The following is a 26,925-nucleotide window of genomic DNA, read 5'->3' on the forward strand; positions in this document are numbered from 1 at the left end:
CTGCCCTGAGCCAGGGAACAGGGCAACCACCTCCTTCCCAAACGCCCTATCTCTCCCAGCCTGGGCCTCTCTGCTGAAAGCGGCCACACCTGAAAAACCAGCTCCCGGATAAACATAAGACACCAGACTGGCCCAGTCACAAGACCCCCTTGGAGCCCGCCAGGACCACCCTGGAGCTGGTGGGTGTTGGAGCAGGGGTCCTGCCTGCTCAGGGCACCACCCAGGAGCACCCGAGGGCCCTTCTGCATAGGGCTCGCCTGCCACAATCTTCCTAGACTCCCCACCGAGCACAGCCACGGACCGGACTGAGGTGCCGGTCTTCGAGGACACGGGTGGGGGATGGGGAGCAGGGGGGAGGTGCTGGGAGCAGCCCAGCCCATCAGGAAAAGCCACTGACTCACACTCACTCTCACACACACACACACACACACACACACACACACACACACACACACACAAAGAGTTAAAACACCCGAAATCTCTTAAGACACCCACGCAGGCCTGGTTATCACCAGGGAGCTTCCTTTTCTTAGGAAGCCACGGGCCCTAGAAGACCAACAACCTCTCTTGGGCCCTTCCTTCGCGCAGGCACTGCTGTTCAGGGCGTCCACCCACCCAGGAGCCCCACAGGGTACTGTGGCCTCCGTTTTCTAGATGGTCAAACTGAGGCTCAGCCGATTGGGCAGCCATACAAGTCACACGCAGCGGGCAGGCGGCAGAGCGGGAATCCACTGGCCTAGAAGCTTCTGTGACCAACTGAAATCTCAGTGCTGCTCAAACTTTGAGGAGCGAGGGCCCACCAAACATTTTTGTCAGTAACATTTTATTTAGAGTCCTAACAGATAGCTCGGATAAAACTGGCCCTCCTCTGCCTCAAAGGGGGGCACAGGGAGCCGGAGGCACACATGCCCCGCCTCCTCTCCCCCTTGGCGGTCCCCCGGGCCCTCCAGGGCTCTAGGAATTCCACCAGCTTGAGTTACCCCCGCTGAGCCGCACGCTGCTCCTGCACACCAGATGCTCTGGTCCTCCCATTTACAGATGACCAAACCGAAGCACAGAGACGGGAAGTCGCTCCCCCGAGGTCACGCAGCCCTGCTGTTTGACCCTACATCATGCTCACAACTGTTCTTCCCGACCCCCAGAAGCCCTTCCCTGGTTTCAGGAAAACACAGAATTTCTACCCCAAGCTAACAAGCTACAGGAGTAGAGACCAGAGACACATGGCTAGGGACCCCCAGCCTCCTCGAGGAGTGGGGTGCAGAGGTGGGTGAGACACCCCGGGGCTCAGACGGCTCCCCTCCCACAGGCCCGCCCCAGAGCATCGACTGTCTCAGGAGCCCACCTGCCTGGCGGAGGACCCAGCCCCGAGGGCAGCGCAGGCAGGTGTAATTTCATCCGGGGCTCGCTGTATGTGTGAGTCACCAGAACCGGAGGATGAAATTCCAGCTCTGCGGACCGAGGCATGCAGCTCTCCTGGCTCGGGTCAGCTCTCAGAGCGGGTGGGGATGGGGTGCAGGCAGCAACTTTGTGAAAGTGAGAAAAAGGCACCCTTCCTCTGGGTGGTCCTGAGCAGAACAGGGCTTTGGCAAGCCAGGTGTGCTGCACCCACACTGCGTGGGGGACCCACACAATGGAATACTACTCAGCAACCAAAAGGAAGCAGCTCCTGATATAAAGGGAGAGATGCAATATGCCCAGTGAACAAAGCCAGACAGGCTGCGGACTGTGTGATCGCATTGACTGGTATATGACTATGTGACACCCTGGAAGATGCTGTACAGACAGAACACAGACCAGTGGTTGTCGGGGACTGGGAACAACAGAGAGGGTTGGCTACAAATGGGCCTGAAGGTTTGGGGAGCAGGAATGTTCTAGGTCTTGACAGGGGCTGGACTATGTGAGTGTGTGCACTGGTCAAACTCCTTGGATGGACTACTTAAGATGTGGGCATTTCACTGGCTGTCCATTGTCCCTCAACAACATATATATTTTGTAGGTGAGCCCCTCCTACCTGCTGGTCTGCAGCGGGATGCCAGAACCTGGCACCCCGAAGATCTGGCGCCTGTGCAAGTTTCTCACTGGCTGGTGCATTAACAGGCAAGTGGATAGATGGACAAAGACCTCCCAACCCTTTATGGTGGTTCTGAAAGTAGCCAAAAATGTACCTTGAGTCTCCACTAGACCTCAGCCAGCAAACAGGCCTGGCCCTGTCCCAGCCTCCAGAAGAGCAGCAGCCCGAAGGGTCTCCTCCAGCGATGGGCCCAGGAAGGACAAGGGCCCAGCTGCTCTAGCTCACAGCTCACCGTCCCCCCACCCCTCAACCACAGCCTGGCTGTGCGCCTGTAAGAGGCCCAGGACTCCAGCCCTCAAGCTGGGATCACTCACCTCTGACTTCCTAGCTTGTTTCTACTCCAGATCTGCACAGGGGTGACCCACATACCCACCAGCGGCTGTGAAGTCCACACCATGGGACACCAAGTTCACCAAAGACAGCACCACTGTGGGGCTCAGGCAGAACGGGGGGGGGGGGGGGGAGAATCATTTCCATGTTACATATGAGCATACGCCTGTACTAGAGAGGGGGGGACATGGCCGCGACACCCCGCCCTGCCTCACTTCCTGACCACGCTCCCCAACACATTCTAGGGTTCTCAGCGTAGCACAGGTGCTGAGGGATGGGGGTCCTGCCTCGATGGCAGCATGGCAGGGGAAGGGGGAAGGGGCGGTGAGCAGCAATTCCCAGCATCCAAAGGGGCAGCTCCTCAAACCTTCCCCTACCAGGGGCTCCAGAGTCAGGATCTCCAAACCTTGAAGGTGGGCATCGGAGAAACCACCTCCCAGTACTCAGGCCTCGCTCTGCAAATCTTGTCTGTAAATCCCAACTTGGTGTCTGATAGGGTGATCCTGGCAACTTCTCTCCTCCCAACATCTCTTTATGCGCCGTATGGACCACAATGGCGCAGAAGACAAAACCAGGGCTGCCCAGGCTGGGGACCCTGAGCACCCACACCTTTAGGCCTAACAGGAGATCTGGGCCACAGGCCCGAGAATGCCTGACCTAGGAAATTAGAATCAAAGCTGCTCAATTCAAACCTACTCCAGACCATCCCCAAAGTCTTGGCCCCAACTCCAGGCCTTAGCCACACCCTGAGCTCCTCCCTGGCCCCCAACAGCCTCGGTGCCCAAAGGCTGAAGCTGTAGGGTTGCCAGATAACACAAGACCCTAGTTCAGTCTGAACTTTGGATAAACAATGAGTTTTTAGTGTAAGTTATGTTCCCAATACGGTATTATTCATTGCTTATCTGAAATGCAAATTTAATTGGGCATCCCAATTTTTTTTTAATCCTCTCTGTAGGACATGCTTATTGATTTTAGAGAGAGGGAGAGAAAGAAACATCTATGTGAGAAAGAAATATCGATCCGTTGCCTCCTGCACGCACCCCGACTAGGGATCGAACCCGCAACCTTTCAGTATTCAGGATGACACCCCAGCCAACTGAGCTACACCGGCCAGGCGGCACCCCTATTTTTATTAGCTAAATCTGGCAACCCAAAGCAGGTGGTCCTGAAGGAGGGAGACAGGTGGGCACACAAATAACTCTGGGTCAGCCAGGCCAAGCTCTGACCCAAGAGGAAGGGTGTCTGAAAGGGGAGTTCTGCTCTTTGCCCGAGACACCCCCACCAGTCGCCCCAAGCCTGGTACGGACAAAATACAGCCTCACTAGCTCATTCAGGAAATCTAACTCACAGCACAAGTGCTCAGCCCCTGGCACCACCCTCCCCCCGGGCTCTGAGCCTCTTTGCTGTCATCACTGTAACCCACAGCACCAAGTTTGAAATGACCAAGGACTGGCCCGGTGAGCATTAGGATCACAGAGCGTCCCAGCCAGACATCCCTGCAAAAGAGGAACCTTGGTGCCCAGCCAGCGAAGGGACTGGCTCCCCTTGAGACCCTCAGAAGTCTCCACACCACCAACGGGGTGACATCTCACTGTCTTCTGACTAGGTTCACCACCTCCTTCCCCCACGCAGACCAACCCTTCCCACCACTCCCCCCCAACTTATGAATTCCTGCTGGGAGTTCCCTTCCAACCTCCCCAAGGTCCACGGCTCCTGGGTCCCAAGTCCCCCACCCCCCATCTCCCATCCTGAGCCCTTGGCCCTGGGTCCTGCTCTCTTCCCAGTGCTTGTGGATTAACCCTGCAGGTCTTGTTCCTGGGACCCCATCCTCCGAGGCCTCTGCAGGCCCCATGGTGCTAGTGACCCACACTCCTAGCTTGTCTCAAAGAGCCCGTGTCCCAGGCTGCCGAGCATCAGAGAGATGCCCACGAATGGCTGAGTGGGAGGACTGAGAGAAGCAGGATGGAAGACACTTGGGGAACGAAGCCCCAGACACAGGTTCAGGGGGAGACACAGACCAGGGTAATGGGGAAAGAGGGAGCCCCTGGGAGGACGGGGAGCAGGAAGTTCAGGGAAAGAACCTGGGATTCCTACCACTGTGGGAGACCTGTCCCCGAGATAAAAATGTAGGAGAGAGTTGCTTAGCAATGTGGGCCAAGGCTCTGGAGTAGGCCTTCATTCATGCATTCACTCACTCAAGTAGCCATTCAACAGGTACTTGGGTACCAACCCTGCTGGAAGCCGGTCCACCCTTGCTGCTTGACACAGTCGCTGCAGGGAAGAAACATCTGCACAGCTTATGTTTCAAGGGACCTGGCGTATATGGCATATGTTTGCTCCCCCTCTTAGCGCTACGTGTTTTAAACAGGACCACCTCCCCGAGAAAGGTTGTTTTCCCCAGGTGAGGATTTTTCCCTGGAGTTAGGGATTAACAGGACTAAGGAAGAGACTTATGAAGAACTTGGACTAAGATTGTTGGCAATAAATTTGGGACTTGTTGGGCCCACATCCCCAGGGGTCTGCCCACCAGGGAAAGCACCAAAGCCTATACCCCTGGAGATCCACCAACACAGGGCAGTCCCAGGGAAGGCAAGCAGCGAGGCTGGGAGGACATAACCTTTACTGGGTAGGATAATTTCCTTCAGTCACTTCCTTGTAGCTTATCAGTAGAGCAGCGACCTTGGAATAGCCCTTATAATGGAACACAGAGATTAACCTAGACAAAATTAAAATCAACAGAACTAGATAGAGACAGGATTTTTGGTAAAGGTCAGATAAGAAACTATGGAAATGAAACAAGGAACTGTAGAAGGTAACCCAAAACATACCATGATGTGATTACAGAGGCATGCTTATAGAATCAAATGGTATAAATACAGATGTAACAATAAAAAAAGAACCTGGCTATGCTGATCAACTGAACGCAGTCTCCGTGTCATTCCTTCTTCGCCGACTCCTTCCACACCTTTGGGAATCCCTGGACCTGCTGGGGTTGGACCCCAACAAAACCCTGGGACACCAAGGAATCAAAAGCAAGCCTCAGTCCCTGCCCTGTTCCTAGGGCAACTGAGGAGACAGCCATGTGGGACAAAGGACAGGATGTCATGGGAACAGAGAAGTAGGTAGCACTTTGGCCAGCCCTAGGGACGTGACAGCTAGCTATGTCCTGACCAAGGAGAGGAAAAATATATCTTCTACAACTCCTGCCCTCCCCCAAACCTAGTCAGGCAGAGCCATAAAGAAATCCTCCTATCCCCCCCAGGGGAAGAACCTTCCAGGTAAGAGGAACAGCATGTGCAAAGGCCATTCAGGAAAACTGCAGGTTCCAATGAATGGGCCAAAGAGGCTGAGGGTGGACAGAGGAGATGAGCCAGAACTGAGAATGAAGATGGAACGGGAGATGTGTTCTGTGGTTCCAAGGTCACACTTAGGACTTGAATGCCCCAAACTGTCACCCTGAGATTCTCACCTGGAGTCTCTGACAACCGGTCCTCTACCAAACTGTGGCCACGCTGGATGCTAGAGACAGGCGAGTGGTCAGAACAGCTGCCTCCAAGACCCCTATATTCAAGTCTGCCTTCCCAACTATATCCAAGCACCAAGCACTAACTGCCACCGTGCCAGGGGCTAGCCCAGCTCTGGGAGACTGCCTTAAATGAACACATAAAAAGTATGTGTGATTAGCACATTGCAATAAATGTCCTCTCCTCCAGCATCTAAAGAACAGTCAACTTAAGTAGGTTAAGTGCACGTCTACAACGCTGTCTTTAAGACCCAGTTTTGCAACCTTCAGCCCCAAGGTCTCCCACATTGAATGGATGGCTGTAGAGTTCCAACTCTTCCTCATTTCCTCCACTGGGGCCCTCTGGGACCCTTGAATCAGAGCTGAGACTTTCTAGGTCATCCTCAGAGCAGGCTCCAGAACCGGGTGTGGTCTTAAGCCTCCCACATCCCCCAAACAGGTTGGGGGTTCTGGCATCCTACTGCCTTGGTGCAGGGTCTGTGCCTTGGTCCCCAGTCCCTGTTCAGAAGAGGTCAGAATCCACCTTGCACCCTGCTGGACCCTGCAGTGGGTGGCTCATGATGGCCACCTGGCTGACCCCCTCCTTGCTGCCCTGTGCCCAGCCCCTCTCAGCCAGCAGCCAGCAGCCAGCAGCCTCCTAGCCACCGCCTCCTGCTCCGAATAGATAATCAATGCCAGTGCCCTTTCCCAGTGGGAATGACGCTGCTGAAACAAACGGGCTACTCTGAGGCACCTCCCAAGCCCTGAGGCCCACGGCCATGGCCAAGGAGCAGCCAGTCCTAGCCATGGGGTCACCAAATACACGGAGGAAGATGATGGTCAGTGAGAGCAACTTCTGGCCACCACTCCCTTCTGTAGTGAGCAATAAGAGGCCCCTGCAAATGCCCACTCCTCCAGAAGCTATCCGGGCCCACCTCGCTCCTTGCCGCCAGGCCCAGGCCAATCCCTGGGCAGCCCAAACCCCACATCATCCTTACCACATTCCATCCTAGGCCAGCGCTTCTCCCACATCCAGGCAGGGAAACCCCCTATAAGGTATGCTCCCTACCCCCTATAAGGTAGGCTCCTGTGTCCATCCCACCCCATGTCTGGTCCTGGGAGGTGGGACACAGGGCCAGATGTCCAGAGCTTGAGCCCTCTCCAGCACTGTCAGGAGGGCAGAGCTCTCAGCTCCGTGGTCCCCCTTTGCCCTGGGCCCAAGCCAGGGCATCGTCCCTTTCCCTGGCCCCAGGCGAGCCTGGAGAGCCCAGGAGAGACATCAAGTCCATCATTCCCAGAGACTCCGGATTGGGTGGGGGTCAGCACCCTGTGGCCCCTCCTCGGCCTGGCCTCCCGGCCCATCTGCAGGAACTCAGCAACTGCCCACAGATGGGGCATCTCAACTGCTCCTCTGAACCCTTTGAACCCCCCCTCCCACTGCGTGTCCCCCAACCAGGGGTTCAGCTGCCACCCTCAGGCCAGGCCCCTCCCCGAGACTCCAACAGGAGCCACTGTATTCGCTGTGTTGGACTCTGTCTGCGAGTGGGGGGCACCGGCCAGGGGATGGCCCAGCCCAAGCAAGGCAGAGGTGGGGGGAAGGGGCCCGCGGCCTTCCCAGCCCCCTCAGCTCCCACACAGGCGCCTGCCTCCGCGGGCAGCACAACTGACCTCATTCGCCAACTGCAGCAGCCTGCGGGCGCCCGCTGCCCGCCAGGGGAGCCCCCGACCTCCGGGAGGGCCAGGGGTGACAGCTCCGGGCTCCCAACCCCGCCCGGCAGGTGGGGGAGGCCATCCCTCCCCTCCCCCGGCCCGAATTATAATCCCAGTCACGTGCCTCCCAATGCACCTAAAAGCCGGACCCAGATTCGGTAACACCTGGAGGGGGAGGGGCGGGGGCCACCGGGGTGGGAGGAGAGGGGAGAAGGGCCGGGGCGCCCGCCCCCCGCAAAAGTTTCTCCTACCTTGGAGGATCCCCAAGCGCTCCTGCCAGCGGCGCCCCGGCCCCGGCCCGCGGCCAGGACGCAGCCTCCTGCCGCTGCCTCCTTAATTAATCCGGGAGAATGGGGGGCGGCGCGCGCGGCGGGGGCGGGCGCGGGGCGCGGGCCGGGGAGGGGGCCGCGGCGGGGGCTCTCGGCCGGCCGGGGGGCTGGCGCTCGGCGGCCCCCACCCCCGGCGCGGGCTGCGGCGGAGGGCGGGGCGCGGCGCGGGGAGCGGAGCCGAGAGCGGGAGCGCGGGGAGGCTCTTTGTTCTGTAATCCCAGTAAGATTGCCAGTCATTCGCCCCGGCCCTAATCCCAGCCCCGCGCAACACCACCCTCCATTGGCTGTCATTTACATACGGGATTAGCCCGCCCGGCCCGCCCCGCGCCCCGGCCTGGGCACCGCGGGGGGAGCGCCGCTACCCCGCCCGGCGCTCCGTGCCCCACGCGCGTGCCGCCCCAGCGCTCGCCGCCAGGGGGGCCTGCGGGAGGGGCGCCCGCGGCCTCGGCGCCCCCTGGCTGCCCGGCGAGGTCCCTCCATCGCCCTAGCGCTGGCTAGGGCAGATTAGAAAGCAGGGGCGCAGGGACCCGGAGGGTCAAGGTCACTCAGCGGGCGCGGGGAGAGCTCAGGAGGAGAGGCCAGGGCCTGGAGAGACCCAAGGCCCTGCACCTCGTCTGGGGAGACTGGATTCGGCGCAGCTGGCCACCTGCGCCTGGCCCCGGTTATCGGCTGGTGGTTTGGCCCAGGTGCCTCTTTCAGCCTTTGTCCCCTGGGATGTGGAGGAAGGCCGTGACATGCCCAAGGTGGCAGCAGATCCAGTTGGACGCACCAGGTCTCATCTTGTCTGGGCAGCCCTCCTCCTGATCCTCTGACCAGGTTTTAGCCACCCTTCCCCCCCCCCCCCCCCCCCCCCCCGCCCATACCCGGTGTCCTGCCGAATCAGGGAGCACACCTCCATCCTCGCCAAAGCCATGCATGTTCACGCAGCACAAGGAATGCCCTGTGTTAGGTCCTTGCCATGCTGGGCACTGCAGGGGGGACACAAACCACGTGGGTGGGAGCTCCTGGCCTGGATGGAGAGAGCCACATGTAGACTGAGAACCTACTAGGGCCTACCGAAGCCCAAGGGGTCTACGCCCAGCCCCCGGGGCCCCGCTGGACACAGTGAGCACTTGGTAAAGGCTAACTTGGGCTGGCAGAGCTCTCGCTGGCAAGCCTACAAACCCACCAGCCTGAGAGCTCCTCCCAGGCAGGCCATGTCGCCAATGCCCAGGCCAGGGCAGAGCCAAGTGCCCACTGGATGCCTTGCTCACAGAGGGTGTTGGCCGAGAAGTGGGGATTGGGAACGAGGCCACAGACACTCCCTCCATCCCATGCTGTCCCCTGCCCTTTTGGGGTACCGCCTCCTCTCCCGCATCACCAGAAGGCCTGGGGACACTTGGAGGTACCCCTGTGGTGTAGTCCCTCTCAGACCCACATCCCCACTTGCCCTGTGCTGTCCCTGGCATGGCAACCTGGCTGAGGGGAAGAGCCAAGGTCAGGAGCCTGATTGTCAGGTTCAAATCCTGGCTTTTCCTCTTACCACTGTGTGACCTTGGGCAAGGCAGGTCACTTTTCTCAATCTCCATATCCCCCTTCCTGAAGCCTCTCAGTCGCCATAGTGTGGCCCCAGAGCGGATAAAGTGATAACGGCCATGCTTGTTAAGCGTCTACCAGGGGCTGGGCATATTGCATATAAGATCTCTGTTCCTTACACTAAGCCTGCAAGAGGTGTCCTATTGGCCTCATTTTACATCGAAGTGAAGTGACGTGCTTAGGGACATATAGTGTGTGGGTGGCACTGCTGGGACTGGCTCCTCATTCTGCCGGTTAACCTGCATCACATCTATACCCACACCTGAGATTCTGGGAGTAAGGGCTAGGAGAAGTTGATCCCAGGAAGGACTGGCTGGCTAGGCTGCTGGTTTCTGGGAAAAAGGCTTCCTGGACCCTAAGTCCTGGGGGAGAGATCCAGAAGCCTTAGGCTCAGGGACCTGGAGGATCTGAGACCTGGTGTGTGCTCAGTACTGCCCTCTGCAGGCAGAATCCAGAGCAGCAGTAAGACAAGTGGGCTGTTGTGGGTGAATGCCACCCTTCTGGCTCTGGTTTCTCTTAGCGCTGGGAACAGCCAGCCTGACCCTAACCTTGTCCAGGCAGAGACTAGGGCCAGTGTGGTACAGCAGGAGGCCCTGGCCTGGCATGTCTAAGCCCCATTCAGCCACCTGTGACCGGGTATGAAGACTGGCTTCATGTTCACTGGCTGTGTGTCCTAGGCTTCTCTGGACCTCAGCTTCCTCATCTGTAAAATGGAGCTAAGACAGTCCTTCATAAGATTGCTATGAGAATTACATGACATACAACACAGGGAAAATGTTTAGCAATTACCCTTGATAAAGGGTAATTTTCACTTTTAAAAAAATGTGTTGGCTTCATCTAGGGACACAATCATAGTCACAGTCTTTGCTTGAACGGCTCTTCCTGGGGAGATAGAAATGTTAAGGACAAGATCATGGACGTGGACATTTTTGTTAAGTTCAGCTCCTTCCCTACAAAGAGCAGCAGCGGCTCCCTCAGTTGCGAGGAGAGTTTGAATGAGAAGTCCTTGCCAGTGGCTACTCCCCACCTTCAGGAACGTACCTTGCCAGCCTTATGGTGCACATTTGCACAGGCCCTGCCACATCCTCCCCCAGGCCTGGTCAGGTCACCCCAACTATGCAGGTGTGGAAACGGAGGCTCCTCTCAACAGCCTTGAAGCCACAGGACTGCTCCCTCGGCAAAGCCTTTTCCATGCCCTCTTTCCCTTAACCGGGTGGGCCTGACAGTCCCCATTTCTCAGAGGGGAATGTAGGACGCCGGATCATTTGCAGAAGTGAATGTGTACCTGGGTGTCCTGTTTCCCCATCAGCCCAGGAATGCCTAAAGCAGGAGCTGGTCTCTTCCTCCTGGGCCAGGTTCTCTGGCCAGCAGACTGGCCACCAGGGAGAACTGCCCCTATGGACTCAAACCCCTGCTCCCCTGGGGTTTGGGCCCAGTCCTGGGTGCCTGACCTCCTCCATGCATACTTGCCTTTCCCACAACCCTAGACCAGTTCTGGCTCCTTGTTCCTTGCTCCTTGTACCCAGCCATCCCAGCAAGGTATACCTTCTCTGAACACGGGGGCAAACCCAGAGGGAGCCTTGGACTGAGTTGCCCTGTATGTGACCACAAGGGACCAAAGGTGAGAACAAGGAGCCCAACACCCTCATCTTTTGGGTAAACAGACTGCAGTACCAAGCCCGGGGTGGACTCCCCACCCCCACCTGCCATTCCTTTTTATTATCACTATGGCTTTCCTTACGTTTTCAGGAATATGATTTTTATCTGGTAATTGCTATTTATCCTTTAAAAATGAGACAAATGGCTTCTGGGATCAACAACTATTTTTAGAGCAGCGTATCTCCTATTCCATCTTGGAAACCAAAGGGAAAATAAAATTCGATGTTTGGAAATATGCTTTCAAGGCAGCGTGCAGGATCCACGAAACAAGGGCAGACCAGGTGGCCATAGGCTCAGTAGCCTAGATGTTAAACGCGCTGAGCCAGGGCACTCAAGTGATGTGGGGGCCACAGAGTCTGTGACCCCCATCTCCGACCCCCTCCCGCCACAGGCCTCCTGTTGTCACCTTTCATCTCCTGCCTGAGCTTCGTTGGTTTTTCGTTTTTCGAATCTTTGTTTCCAAGGCTTCTGAGGACAGAAATCATTTCCCTCACTGGGGTTTTGATAAGCAGAGTAACCTCTTAGAGTGCTCCAGTGGATTCTTTCTGGAATCCTAAAAATAACGCCCTAGTGTTGGGATTTCGGGCGCTCTGACACGCTGGGGCGGGGACAACTCGGACAAAGGGAGGTCTTCCATTCGGGCACGGAACTGCAGTCCAGCCTCAGAACTGCAGTCCAGCCTCGCAGCCCTGGGGCTGGCCCTGGTGAGCAGTCTAGACCAGCGCTGGCCAAAAGAAATAGGACGCAAGCCACAAACGCCTGCCACAGAGGAAATGTGAAATTTCCTCGTAGCCATGTTAAAAAGGTAAAAAGAAGCAGGTGAAATGAATTCTAATAATATATTTTATTTAACCCACTATATAAATTATATGCTCATTTCAACATGTAATCTTTTTTAAATGGAGGTATTTTACATTTCTTTCCTTGGACTGAGTCTTTGGAATCCAGTGTCGATTTTACACTCACAACATCTCACTTTGGATGAGACAGGCTTTAATGTGTGACCAGCAGCTATGTATTGGACAATGCGGGTCGGGGGGATCAATTTCCAACCTTTTTTATGCCGCAGGTAATTTTCCAATAGGTTCTCACGTAGAAACTCGGTCCTTTCAAGAGATCATTGTGGTGCTGCTGGGGTGGGTGCAGGAGTGGGTCCCGGAGCTGCCCTCTCAAACCCCTTCATCTGCTAGTTCCTCTGAGAACTCCTCAGAGCAGACATTAAAAATACTAATAATAATGATAACTGCTGAAACCGGTTTGGCTCAGTGGATAGAGCGTCGGCCTGCGGACTGAAAGGTCCCAGGTTCGATTCCAGTCAAGGGCATGTACCTGGGTTGCGGGCACATCCCCAGGAGGAGATGTGTAGGAGGCAGCTGATTGATGTTTCTCTCTCATCGATGTTTCTAACTCTCTATCTCTCTCCCTTTCTCTCTGTAAAAAAATCAATAAAATATATTAAAAAAAATAATGATAACTGACATTTATTGAATGCTTACTCTAAGCCAGGCATGGTGCTACACATCTACATTATGCCCATTCTATGGACGAATAGGCTCGGGTTGGTGCCTCAGGTTAGTCAGCGTCACAGGGCCAACATCCCACCCAGCAGTGGGACTCACTGAGGCTGCCTGTGAGGCCTTCACAGGCCCTGGCTGGGAGGAGCTGGGACAAGTGGGGAGCAAGGCATTGCCCCTCACATCACCCCCACGAGGGCTCCCTGCTTCCCAGGCCCCAGCACCTCCAGCCTCTCACCTGGGACCAACCCCCAAGCCTGGCAGGAACCAGCAGGCTTGGTTTTCTAGCAGCTGCTCTGCTAAGCAAATTTGGTTATAAATTCGTGACGACTTAGAGCAACTTCAGGGCCAGAAGAGGAAAAACAAGGGGATGCGCTTCGAAGCCACTTGCCCAGACACTGTTGGAAAAACCAAGGCCTGCCAGAAAGTTCCGGGGGGACTTCTGCTTTGGTGTGTGCCTCTGTGGAGGGTCAGGTAGGGGGGACTCAGAGCAGCCAGGCACCTTCTCCCTGCTAGATGCTGAAACTTAGCAACGTCGTTTGGGGTGGTTTCTCCTCTGAGCCTCAGTTTTCTCATCTGCAGAGCGGGTTTCTCTCGCAGCCCGAGGCCTACAGTGAGTTCAGCTCCAGCCCTGGTGAGTGGTCTCGGGCAGCAGGGACAGATGTGGCAGGTGGACGAGCCAGAACTGGGCGCCATGTGGGAGCATCTTGCATCTCAGCTCTGACTTGGAGGGACCCGGGCCTCACTAGTCTCATTTCGTGTGCTTGTTAAGAGCACAGGTCCAGTCCCTTCCAAGAGATGTGTTGGCTCAGACACAAGGGGTAGGGGGGAGGCTCGGACTTTGCATGTCTTAGAACAGCGTCCCCAGCTCTCTTCAAGTTTGGAGAGTATTGGCCTTCGCGCTCTTGGAGAGCCATTCAAGCTCTGGCATGTGTGGTCTAACACACAGCCATGCAGTCCGGCCCTCGGCTTACCCCTTGTGCCATGGGGCACTGGATGCTGGCTCCTCTGTCACAGGCTGCCCGACTGGCCCTGAGATGGTAGGGCCCCGATTCCACACCAAAGCGCCCTCTGCACCCAGCATCACCCATCCCTGCACCTGGGGGCTCTGGGCCAGCAGAAGGGGCCCTTGGTGCTGGAGCCAGAGGGGGCACTCAGCTCAGCCTGAGGAGGGCATGGGAGTTGCTGAGGCCCATGAGGAATGGTGAACCAGCTGGACTCCAGCCTCCATGCCAAAGACCCACCAGTTCAGGGCCCCAGCACAGGCTAGAAAGTTCTCTCCACCCCAGGATTTTCCAGGAATGCAGGGCCCTACTGCACCCACCTCACCCCAGGAGAAGACTTATCACGCTGGTCTCTCTTTCTCCCCCACCTGCCTCCCATACCCCGCACCCTGCAACGCTGGCCCAAGTTCTTGCTTTTGCATCGGTGAGTGAAAGCAGGCCTTTGCATGGTGTCTTTGCACAGTGTCTTTCTAAACCCAGGGCCCTGCCTGCTCCGCCAAGTCAGCTCCAGCTCTCAGCCTTCCAGATCTCAGCCTTCCTGGCTGCACGGACAGGGCCACCCACCCCACCAAGTCTCTCAGGGACCCTTAGGAGCTCTCAGCACTTGGTCTGGTCAAAATTTTACATTGTGTGAACACTCCCTGTCTGACTCACCCATTAAACACCAAGCTCATGTGAGGACAGAGGTGGGGGGGTGGTCCTCGTGCATCTTGGTGTCCAGCCTGGCGCACAGTAGGGCTCTACAAACATTTGCTGAGTGACTGAATGAAGGAAAACGGGATCCAGGTGCCTGCCCTCAGGTGACTTGTTGGACCCGATTGTCTCTCTGCTTCTCTCCATCTGTTTGCTGCTGTCCTTTTACGTAGCTCTCTCCAGCAGAATGTGTGTGTGGGTCCGATCCTATGTCTTGTGTCTGCCGTGGCCTCTGTCTCTCCTCCCGTGTTCTCTCCGTGTTTGATCTTAACTGTCTCTCAATTGTCTCTGCCTTTGTCTCTCTAAGTCAGCTCCGTCTTTCCTGTGATGTTTGCTGTCATCTCTCTCTCTCTCTGAGCCTTCAGCTCTCCCAGGTTTGTCATTTCTCTCTGTCTCTGTCGCTGGGGGTCTCTGTGTCCATTGCTCTCTGTGTCTTTTTCTCCTCGAACCTCTGTGTCCGTTGTCTCCGCTCTCTGCCTCCTCCGATTCCGTCCTCTGGAATCTTTCAAGAGCACGAGAGGCATGTAATTGAGCTGGAGCCGTCTCCATGGTTGCAGCTGCAGAGTAACTGAAAGATCAATTTGGAACGACTCTCTGGAATAATTGTGCCTTAGTAGTGTCTGGGAGGCGTAGTGGGGCTCTGTCTGAGGTGGCCAGGACCTTCCGGAACCCTGGCAGGAGAAGGCCACCTGGAGCCCCCAGGGTCCCTGGGCCAGGCTCTGGAGGGGACACTTGGCCTTGGCCAGAAACAGGAGGGGGTGGAAGTGGGCGAAGGGGAAGAGGGCCAGTCTCAGCCCCCTATACCCTCCCAGAGGTGTTCCTGCCTCTCTGCTCCTACCCGCTGTGCCCACTCCTGTTTATAATTTATGCTTATGATCAGAATGATCAGCAATAATGATAACATGATTATAATTGCTGAGCTGCCTGGCTCAATTGCAGTGCTGTTGGTAAATATTATGATAGAGAGTAGCATGAGGTCACTGCCTCCCAGAGCTTGAGAGATGGCATGGGGGATGGCAGTGCCACAAGGGACCATGTAAGTCCCTCCCCCGCTCCCAGCCAGGCTCCCCCACCCCTCTGCTCCATCCTTTGCTCATCTATTTAACGCCAGCAATCCTCCCTGTGTCTAACTTAAATCATTCCTGCTGGCTTGGCAGTAGCCAGTTAGAAGGCTGTGGGGTGTGGCGGCACGTCATCTGCTGCCCCGCCACCAGAAGGCACTCCAGAGCTGTGGTGTGACTTTCACCTGGGCGGGGAGGCGGTTCAGAGAGGATGATCCCTCCAATCTGAGTTAGGTTTGGTGGCTCAGTCCCCTAGGAGGTGGTGTGAGGGGGCTTGGCAGAGAGCTAAGGAAGTGGATAGCGCCACTGCTGTAGGCACAGGTCCCGGGAGAGGGGCATTTCTGGCATCCAGAGACCTGCTTTCTGTCTAGGACAGTGGTTCTCAACCTTGACTGCACGTTAGAATCACCTGGGAATCTTTTTAAAATCCTGATTCCTGGGCCTCATCCTCCGGAAATTCTGTTTCGTTGTTATGGGGTGGGGCTACAACATGAGTAACAAAGAAACAGAATTTCCGGAGGATGAGGCCCAGAAATCAGGATTTTGAAAAGATTCCCAGGTGATTCTAATGTGCAGCCAAGGTTGAGAACCACAGGTCTAGGACCGTGGTCGGAAAACTGTGGCTCGCGAGTCACATGCGGCTCTTTGGCCCCTTGAGTGTGGCTCTTCCTAAGCCTTAGGAGTACCCTAATTAAGTTAATAGCAATGTACCTACCTATATAGTTTAAGTTTAAAAAATTTGGCTCTCAAAAGAAATTTCAATCGTTGTACTGTTGATATTTGGCTCTGTTGACTAATGAGTTTGCCGAGCACTGAGAGAAGTGAGGCTGGAGGCCAAGGGTAGCAGCAAAGGTTGCAACCTGCCTCAGACATAAAAATAGCCCCTTTTAGAGAGCCTGCCCAGATAACCCAAGGACAGGGGGAGAGGTGCCCACTGCTGCCACCCAACGGCCCACTCTAAACTGAGGCCCCCTTGATGTCAGTGGAACTGGGCCCTCACTCACTGTGCTCCCAGCAGCCTGGAATTGCCATCAGTCTCCGCTGCTATGAAGTCCGTGTTTAGAAAAGGCTGGTGGGGGCCTGGTCAGCGTGGCTCAGTGGTTGAGTAGTGACCTATGGACCAGGAGGTCATGGTTCAATTCCCGGTCAGGGTTGCGGGCTCGATCCTGATCTCCAGTGTGGGGCCCGGGCGTACAGGAGGCAGTCAATCAATGATTCTCTCTCATCATTGATATTTCTCTCTCTCTCCCTCTCCCTTCTTCCCTGAAACCAATAAAAATATATTTTAAAAAAAAGAAAGAAGGAAAAGGTTGGTGGGCTCAGAGTCGGTGAGGCCGTGAGCAAGGACTGCGATGCCCAAGGGGCGGGCCACAGTGGCACCGAGGACAGGACCCGCGCTCCACATGGCCGGTGGGTGGCGAGGGGAAGCTCAGGGCCCCTGTGGAATATCTGGGGGCGCTAAGGCTCAGAGGGGCCTGCCCAATTACGCAGAGCAGCAAGTGGCAGGGTGGGATTTGCCCAGGGCCCGTTTGTGGTGACTTGGAGCCTCCGGACGGACGAGCCAGCAAGGCCCAGCCCGATGTGCTGCATTATTCATAAGCCTCACATTCTCCCCGGGGCAGACATTCAGAAGGAGCGTTTCAAATCCACTCGCCTGCTCTGAAAATAAATGAGCAGAGAATGCCGGCGCACATGGAGGTGGTGGGCCGACTCCTCGCCCTCGGAAAGCTCACGGATGGCCTAGCTGTCCCCTCACCCGGGGCCCCTGAATGGTGGGGCCGAGACCCATGAGCTTGGCAAGCTGGGCCGAGCCTAGAGAAGGACCTGAAGCCAGGCGCCCCTCTCTGCCCACTTCTCCTGTCCCGGACTGGGCACAGCGCAGCCCCCAACATCCCAGGTGACCGTGACTCTTGGGACCTGTTGGTTCCCTGCAGTTGGTACAGCCTGGGGCCCTCCAGGAACTAGGAGCTGGCTAGGCACAGAGGGTGCCTTGGCTCCTTGCCAGATCAGGCGGATACACACTTAACTGGTGCTTTTGTGGCCTAAAAAAATTAAGAATAGAGGCACCACGCTGCTGTCTCCATCACCGGGAAGATGCCCGGAGCCCCCGCTCCCTGAGCTGCCGCGGCGCCTCACCATCGCCTCCCATGGAGCTCTTTATGCAGGAGGCCCTCAGCCCCGGACCGCCCGGAACTCCGGGGGGCCTTTCCCAGACGGTGCATCAAAGATGGAAATGTTGCCTTAACCGGTTTGGCTCAGTGGATAGAGCGTCGGCCTGCGGACTCAAGGGTCCTGGGTTCGATTCCTGTCAAGGGCATGTGCCTTGGTTGCGGGCACATGCCCAGTGGGGAGTGTGCAGGAGGCAGCTGATCAATGTTTCTCTCTCATTGATGTTTCTGACTCTCTATCCCTCTCCCTTCCTCTCTGTAAAAAAAATCAATAAAATATATATTTTTTAAAAAGATGGAAATGTTGATTTAGTTACACCCATATCAACACTGATCTTATTTTTAAATTTTTATTGATTTCAGACAGGAAGGGCGAGGGAGAGAGAGAGACAGAAACATCAATGATGAGAGAGAATCATTGATCGGCTGCCTCCTGCACATCCCCCACTGGAGATCGAGCCCGCAACCTGAGCATGTGCCCTTGACCAGAATCGAACCCAGGACCCTTCAGTCTGTAGGCCAATGCTCCATCCATTGAGCCAAAGCAGGTAAGGTTCAACATTGATTTTAAAAAGGAGGTCAGTGCTCTGGATCAAGGTCACAGAAAGTGGCCTTGAATTCAGCAGCAAGAGGGCAAACTGAGAACTGCCCACGTGAAGTTCTAGAGGGGGTGTGGGTTGGCCAGGATGGGGGGGTGGGGCCTGCTCCTTCACAGCCGGGCTGCTCAGATAAGGGAGGGGAGGGGAAGGGAACGTAGGTAGGGAATGTGGAAGAGTGTATTCAGCTCACTCATCAGCTCCAGCCCTTGAGAAGACAGCAGTGAGCCCTAGTTCCGCAGGCCACAGGGGAGCAGCCTGCAGATGGAGGAAGCTGGGGCCCACCCGCTGAATCTCCTCCGAATCTCCATAACCACAGGTCCCACCCCGGGGCCCGCCCCGCACCAGTGAGCTGAGCGTGGGCATGACCTCCATCCGTGCCTCGTGATGGGTCCTCTGGGGCCGGTGCTGAAGGCCTTCTGGAGCTGCTGCTCAGCTGGACACAGGTGCCGGGGCCAACCAGGCGCTCAGAAAACCCCGGGGCTCCTGGACCAATGACCACCAGGCGTCCTCAAAAGTCCCCTGTCTACCCCCAACATTCTGTTCGCCTCTCCAGACCCAGCTCTCCTGTCACTGCCTCCAGGAAGGAGTCCCCAATCTCGGGCTGGGCAGCCGCCTGTCTGGGTCCTTGCAGGCCCACAGTACCCTGCCCTGCTCGGTCTGCTTTGCAGAGAACTGGATGAAAACTTACGGCACACCTCTCCTCCTGCCTGGCCCCTGAATGGTTCAGACCCAGGGCGGGGGCCAGCTATATAGCTGCAGGATGAGAACGTGGGCACGTTGTTCAACAAGCAGGAAACGTGTGTCCTTAAAAGTACTAACACATAAAACATTCTCCTTTCTTCCGACGTATCATGGTGATTTTGTTGTTTTGATTTGGTATTTGGTGTCATTCTAAGTAAAGGAAAATGAGACGGTTTATTCACATCTTGACATCTCATTCTTTGCCATTCAGAGCTGCCTCTTCCGACCTGCACAGGGGAAATATACATATGGATTTCAGAGAGGAAGGGAGAGGGGGACAGAGACATCAATGATGAGAGAGAATCATTGACCAAACCTGCCCCCTTTCAGCGCGTGGGATGATGCCCAACCCACTGAGCCACACCGGCCGGGACGACTTCACTTTTTGTCACACGTTTCCCCAACTCCCTCTCCCTTTGGCTTAGGATGTGTACAGACTGAAAGGAAAAAGAAACTGTGAGTTGCCCCGTCTTTCCTTTCCCGTCTCTGTTATCCTTTTGGCTACTATGGAGAAGGAACAAGTAAGGATATGATAGGGTTTCTCAGTCCTTCGTGTTTCCTAGAAAGCCATTGCCTTTCTGCATGCGGAGAAGGTCTGGTTTGAACAGAAAGCGGGCCTTCTCCAGGCTCTCGGGGGAACCTTGATGTGACATCAGGGGTCCACTGGAGTTCCGTGCCCTGGGCATCACCAACACTGGATGCGAACATGACGCATGGAACAGGGACACGCATGTCCTGAGTCGCCCCTCCGTTCCCATTCCTGCTCACTGTCCTCTGGCCTTCACTCACAGAACACACATTAGGAGATGAAATGATTAAGATTTTCCAAGACGGCAACAGCAGAGCCTTAACCAAGCGTGGAGGCCTTCGGAGCACGCGGCCCTGTGTGGCCCGAGAAGCCAGCCCTGCCAAAGGGAGCAAATTTGCTCATCCGCCCGATTACACACCCAGCCACAGGACTGCATTTTTCTGCCAGAGCCCTAGGGGCCCAGCGCAGGCCTGCCAGGGGCCCCCACCTGAGGCCGGTCAAAGTCATTACCCCAGCCTGGCCTCCCTGGCTCATGGGCCCAGGCTTCTGCTTCCAGAGCCCATCTGCTCTCCTGCCTCCCCTCCCCAACCTCCTCCCACCCAGAAGCCAGAAACCTGCCTCCCCTCCCCTGCTGCTCCCGATCTGTGCGCCCCTGGGTGGGTACCTCCGCTCTCTGAGGCTCAGACAGAGGGGGTGCCATGGGCTCCCTGACCATCAGCCAGGCCGGGGAGCAGCTGTCCTCTCGCAGCCACCTCTTTGCCACACGTGGGGACACTTTAGGGAACTGTCAGTGTGTGCGGTCACGCAGATTCAGTCCCTGGGCCTGGGGCAGCCTCGCCCCCTTCCAGGTGGGGTGTTCATCCCCCGGTGCATTGGTGCCCTTCCCAGTGGGAGTTTCGCTGGCGCCGCCGCATTTCCAGCGCTGCACTGTGTTTGTATTTGGGTCAGGCCTATTTTAACTCCGCGGGGACTGGTGCTGGGCTGCGACCGCCTTCCGGGGCTGACACAGAAGCACTGGGCTGGCTCAGCCCAGCTGGGCTGCTGAGAGCTTGGGCCGATGGTAGAGGGAGGAAGGGAAAAGGCAGGAAGGGAGAGGTGGCTTCAGCCCCCAAACTCTGGCCCCTCTGAGTCCCCTTCCCCCTGTCCCTGCCTGGTGGAGACCCTGACACACACACTGGGCTGCAGGGGAGGGGACACGGCTTCTGTCCACCAATGTGCAGGATGACTGTGGCAGGTGACGCCCTCTCCTGCCTCAGCTTCCTCCCCTGTGTCATGAAGGACTGCGTTGACGACGTCAGCCAGCATGTCTAGGTCCTTGTGTCCTTGTGATTGAGAGCACAGGCTGGTGTCCTGGTACTGTCATTTGCCAGCTGGGTGACCCTGTAAAGCTACAAAACCTCTCTGCGTCCCAATGTCCCCAGCTGCAAAGTGGGGATAAAAATAGGACCGATCTCAAGAGGCTATGGGGAGATGACAGAGGCTGTGTCGGTGCTCACGTGGCCCCTGCCTGGTGGCCCGGGAACTGCTCGGTAGGAGGTGACGTGGGCAGTGATGTTGTATGTATTACCGGTCATCCGCGAAAGGTGCCCCTCACCGGCCAGCCCTCCTCAGCCCAGACTGAGCCGTAGAGGCCGGTACTCATTGACATTCTGACCGCCCGGATCTGTACGCAGCCTGAGTAAACCTACCCTGCGTCTATCGCCAGATCTGGTAATTAATCCCCTGGACGCTTTTACTGGAACGAAGCGGGACCTGCACATGACTTGCTTTTTAATTAATAACCAGTCTCCGCCCCACTCCCCTCTCCTCTCCCCGTTGCCCTTGAGGACAGGCTGGGGTGGGGGCCGAGTTGCCAGGCCTGTTCTACTACCTCTGGAGGGAGGGGTGCATGGCAGGGCACAAGAAGGTGAGCCTTGGTCATTCCCCTACATATACCCCAAACCTTCCCTGTGCAGATCGGAAGAGGCAGCTCTGAGTGGGGCAAGGACAGGGGTGGGGGGGTGGGGGGGGTGGAGTCCAGATGTGGCCTGGGAACTCAGGGAGCAAGTAGCTCAGGGTGGCCAGACCCATAGACACATTGATACCAAGAGCAGGTGCCATAGGAGAAGTCTCTGGAAGAACAGAGCCAGAGCAGCCAGCTTGGCCTGCAGGCACTGGGGAGGTGCCTTTGAGCGAATGCTTGAAAGATGGCTGTAGCCAGGCCGGCGTGGCTCGGTGGCACTTTACCCACGTGGCCGAGGCTGTTCCCAACCTGAAGTCCCCTGCCTGACTCTGTGCCTCTGCCCGAGAGAGATGTCTGTCGCCAGGTGAGGGCCTAAATGCCGTGCGGGACCCTCAACCATTAAGGAGTGGGAGCTGGTGACTTAACCCCCCAGCTGCCCCCATGTTGGGGGGACAATCCTGAGGCATCCCAGCTTCCAGAGGGTCCCTAACGAGACAGAGCCCCCAAGGTCCCCCTCTCCCTCTCGCTGACGCATTCTTCGCTGACTTGCCTCCCTGGCCCACCCCTCACGCGCACCCTAGTGTCTCTTCCCAATCACTTGCACCCACACCTTTGGGGAGTCCAAGTGAAGTCAGCCAGGATCCCCTCTTTCTCTGGGGTTGACTTGGGTCAGGAAGGGAAGAGGCGTTGCAGACAAGGTGGGAGAAGCAGCCCGAGAGGGCGGGGCAGGCTGGTGCCTGCTGCTATAAGGTTGAGATGCCCCAGATGTAAGGGTCTGTGGGAAATGGTGGCATCTTCACCCCCTCATTTATTCAGTGCTCTGGACTGCGCCTCGTTCCAGAGAGGATTTAGAGCCACTTCTAACCACATGTATTTAACACTCATGTCACAAGGTGTCATTCTGTGCATTAGGAAGCAACATCGCCCCCTTGCAGAGTGTTTAAGGTCACCACGTCAGCCTCCCGTTGTGCACACAGAGGCTCAGTGTTAACGTTGCTGGTTTGTCTGGCACCCCTGCCCACACCAAAGCCATCCTCTCTGGTCTCTGTTGGGTGTATGAGGGGAAGTTTCATGTGCTGGGTTTTTATCCTTTTCTTATTGATTTGTAAGTGTTCTTTATATGTGATAGATCCCCATCCTTTGTGAGTTATATGTGCTGCAAATCTTTTCCCAAACTCAGATTTATCTTTCATTTGGTTTTCAATATTTACTTATTTATTAATAGAATTTGAATATTATATTTAGGTCCCCCAATATTCCCAAATTATCTCGTGTCTTTTCTCTTTCATTTGTGTGCGGCTCTTCTTCCAAATCCCGAACCCTGAACCATGCGGGACGTGGAGGGAAGCATTTACAACAATTAGGAGTTTTAGATTTTAATTTAGTCACATTGTCAATATTTGCCTTTAACATTTGTGCCTCTTTATATCTTGTTTCAGAAAAACTTTCTATGGTCAATTCTGTTGGTGGTGTCCAATATCCATTCTACTCATCTTCCTTAATAACAAAATTCCAGGTTTTATCTGAACATATTGCACTGAGCTATAAGACTACATTTCCCAGTCTCCCTTCCAGCTGGGTGCGCCATTAGACAGACATCTGACCAATGGGATGTGAATAAAAGTGTCATTCCCTCCCTCACCTTCCTCACTCTGCCATCCGGAAGGTAAATGTGATGGTTGGAGCTCCAGCAGTCATCTTGTGCTTGGAGGTGACTTCTGTATGAAAGCAATATGCTGAGTAATGGCAGGGCAGAAAGTTAGAAGCCTATTTCTTTTTATTATTATTATTATTATTATTTTAGAGAGAAAAGAAAGGAGCGAGATAGAGAGACAGAAATATTGATGAGAGAGAGAGAGAGATATTGATTGGCTGCCTCCTGCATGCCCTCCTGGGGATCGAGCCTATAACCTGGGCACGTGCCCTGATGGGGAATCAAACTGTGTCCTTCTGGTTCATAGGTTGACGCTCAAACACTGAGCCCCACTGGTCGGGCTAGAAGCCTATTTCTTGATATCACTGTGAATCAGTCATAATAGTTTTTCTGGTTTTGTTGATGTTGTTGCCTACCTCTAGAATGATTACACCTGAGATAGAAATGATCATAAGTAAGAGAGGGCTTACGTAAGCCACTACTGCTTTGAGTTTTCTAACCTAATACGCTTCCCTATTTTACATTTTCTTTAAAAGTTTCACAGCTTTGCCCAGCCGGTGTCACTCAGCGGCTGAGTGTTCACCCACGCACCAAGAGGTCGCTGGCTCGATTTCCAGTCAGGGCACGTGCCTGGCTTGCAGGCTTAGCCCCCAGCAGAGGGCATGCAGGAGACAGCTGAACGATGTTGGTGTTCCTCTCCCCTTTCCTCTCTCTCTAAAAATCAATAAAAACATATTTTTTAAAAAGTTTCACAACTTTACTTTTTACACATAGCTCTTTAACTCCTCTGGAGTTGATTTTTGCTTATGTGGGAGGTGGGAATCTAATTTTATTCTTTCCCCATATGTACAGCTAATTGTCTTAGCATCATTTATTGAATAGTCCAAAAACAAAATAGAAGGTATTTTGGAATAAATTTAGTAAAATTTGTTCAAGACCTTTATAGATAACATTGTAAAATTAACTTAGGGATGCAACTTTTTAAAACGTTTAGATAAATAGAAAGACTTACCATGCTCACGGATGGGAAGATAATTCTTCCCTGAATCAATTTATAAATTCAATACCACCTCAATCAAATCCTGCTGTGGGTTTTTCAAATTATATATACAAAGATAAAACAAAACAAAACACACACACACACACGCACACACACACACGCACACACACGCACATGCACACACACACACACACGCACACACACACGCACACAGAAACACACACGCACACACACACGCACACACACACAAACGCACACACACGCGCGCGCGCGCGCACACACACACACACAAGTTAGGAAAAGAGGGAGAATAAGGGCAGGAAGATAAGATGAAGTCAGAGGTGAGTGCTGGTATATTTGTCGGAGGTGAGCCACACATTTTCCATTGAAACTTTTGGCAACTGATGCACAGAGGGGAACATGATGAGTTTTTATTTAAAAGATAAAAACATGTCATTACCAGATAAAGAGCTGCTCCTGGGATTGGTGGAAGGATTGGGGGGGGGGGTGGTGGCTAAGGGGCACAAGGTTTCTTTCTGGGGTGATGAAAATAGCCTAAAATTGTGATGTTTGCACAACTCTGGGACTACACGAAAAACCTTTGAATTGTATGGTGTGTGAGTTATATCTCACGAAAGCTGTTAAAAAATAAAAGGGGGACAAAGAGGAACACGTAAGAAGGCTTCATCGGTGCATGGGTGTGAGCATGAGACTTCCTGGCAAGCCCTCCATGATGTATTGGCTCTAAATCAGGCCTGGAGCTCAGTGGGCCATCCCCTAACAGTCTGTGCAATCTGAGCATTTCCCGGCCGTGAGCTGGGATGGTGGGTCTGAGCCCTCTGATGGCCATGACTAGCGGGCCGGCCCAATAGGGGCCAGGCCTCGGGAGAGCGCTCTCTGCCTGCAGGAGAATGCCTCCTTGGGTTTGTTAAAAAACTTGTTTTGAGGTATTACATACAGAAATGTACACAAACCATCAGTGTGGATTTCACAAACTGAACAGTTCTGAGCAACTGGCACCCAGGTCAGGAAATAGAATGTGCCAGGCCCCCAGAAGTCCCCTCACACCTTCTGCTGGGCATCGCCTTGGAGGAAAAGTACCTGGACTTCCAACAGCATAGATACCATTGCCTGTTATATTCTGTAGACACGTGGGATCCTGGCAGCTCCCAACTGTCTATAGCTGGGGGTGGGGGTGGGGTGGGGGTGGGGGTGGGGGTGGGAGTAGGGGTGGGGATGGGGAAAGAGCCAAACAAGAGTAACAGATGGACATTCCAGGGGGTCTTGGTGACCAGTGTTGGTCCTGGCAGGAAAGTGCTGGGACAGGGTATCTTACTGGAGGTTCCTGGTTCCCCCCTGGCATAGTCTGCCTTGACTCCCATGGCCATGGGTGTCAGAGACCACAGACTCTAAAACACGCAGGGTTTGGAGGAAGCCTGGTAGCGTGAGACTTTAGGTGACACTTACCCTCCTTGGGTCTCATTTGCTCGTCTCTGAAACAGGGTTGATGATATGGAACATGGGCTGCATGTGTAAGGACTGAATACCTAGACGATTAAGAAGAAGTAATGACTGAGAAAAATAAGGATTTTTAAACTGAGAAAAATCAAATGCCAGCAAAAGACTTAAAATCAAGAACTTTCTTTTTAAATAATGAAAAAATGTTAACATGAAAGAAATGAAAGACTAGGACCAATGAGATGACAACTTTAAAATATAAAGATGAGGAGAAGTAAACTGTAATGCAAAGTTAAAGTTAGCAAATACAAAATGAAAATGAAAAACCAGGAAGTTGGGCTTAAAAATTACCCTTAACAAGAGATCAAAGTTAAGAGGCTTAAAATATTGATAAAATAAAGTGACAAAATGAATGTAATTTAAGTTAGAAGATCAAAGCCTAAAGGCTGAGATTTAAAGATTAAACAAAGGAAAGTTAAAGATGTAAGAGTTTAAGAAGTTTTGGACGACCACCCACGAGATGAAGAGGGATTTTCAAGAGGACAGGACCGTGTATGAAAAACTGACATTAAGAATGAAGACAATTATGTTTATCTTCCAAACAAGAAGTAAACTTTAAAGATAATTAAGAGAAAACCTATTTTAAAGGAAACAATAGCAAGAAACTTGAAGATTACAGATACAGATGGTCAAATAAACACAGATTACAAAAAAAAAAGAGGACAATTAAGTGACTTGTAAAAGGCTATAGGAGAAGGAAATTTAAAAAAATTTTTTTTTATTGATTTCAGAGAGGAAGGGAGAGGGAAAGAGAGATAGAAACACCAATGATGAGAGAGAATCATTGATTGGCTGCCTCGTGCATGCCCCACACTGGGATTGAGCCTGCAATCCAGTCATTTGCCCTAACTGGGAATTGAACCGTAACCTCCTGGTTCATAGGTCAACGCTCAACCACTGACTCATGCCAGTCAGGTATTTATTTATTTATTTATTTATTTATTGATTGATTGATTGATTGATTGATTTTAGAATGGTGGCCAATATGAGAATGTTTGGAGCTTAGGGAAGATGGCAAAGAAGAGGACAAGATAGAAGATTTAGGTGTGTGTGTGTGTGTGTGTGTGTGTGTGTGTGTGTGGGAATAGATCCATCTGACAACTGTTAATTGAGCTAAAAGCTAGGGGTACAGGTGAGCCAAACACAGTGCCTGTCTCGGAGAGAGAATGTCTCTTCAGACTGTGATGCACGCCATGAGGGGATGGAAGAGTGCTGGGGAGGGAAATGTGTGTGTGTGTGTGTGTGTGTGTGTGTGTGTGTGTGTGTGTTTACTTGGAAAGGCTTCTCTGAGAATGTGGGGTTTGAGCCAGGATCCAAGGGCTGAGG

At 54.1% G+C, this 26,925-nt stretch overlaps 1 protein-coding gene across 4 annotated transcripts in view; it reads right to left on the reverse strand.

Annotated features, from left to right (window-relative positions):
• The window catches only part of GTF2IRD1 (GTF2I repeat domain containing 1), a 110,583-nt gene extending 102,462 nt beyond the window's left edge, over window positions 1-8,121 (reverse strand). For 2 of the 4 annotated variants that reach the window (XM_059693434.1, XM_059693436.1), the window contains exon 1: window positions 7,865-8,121. The gene's annotated coding sequence lies outside the window, so the exon portion shown is untranslated. The remainder of the gene's footprint in view (window positions 1-7,864) is intronic. The other 2 variants (XM_059693432.1, XM_059693433.1) reach the window with 2 other exon arrangements.
• Between the last annotated feature and the right edge of the window lie 18,804 nt (window positions 8,122-26,925).

Source organism: Myotis daubentonii, chromosome 4, assembly GCF_963259705.1.
Source record: "Myotis daubentonii chromosome 4, mMyoDau2.1, whole genome shotgun sequence".
NCBI classification, from domain to species: Eukaryota; Metazoa; Chordata; class Mammalia; order Chiroptera; family Vespertilionidae; genus Myotis; species Myotis daubentonii.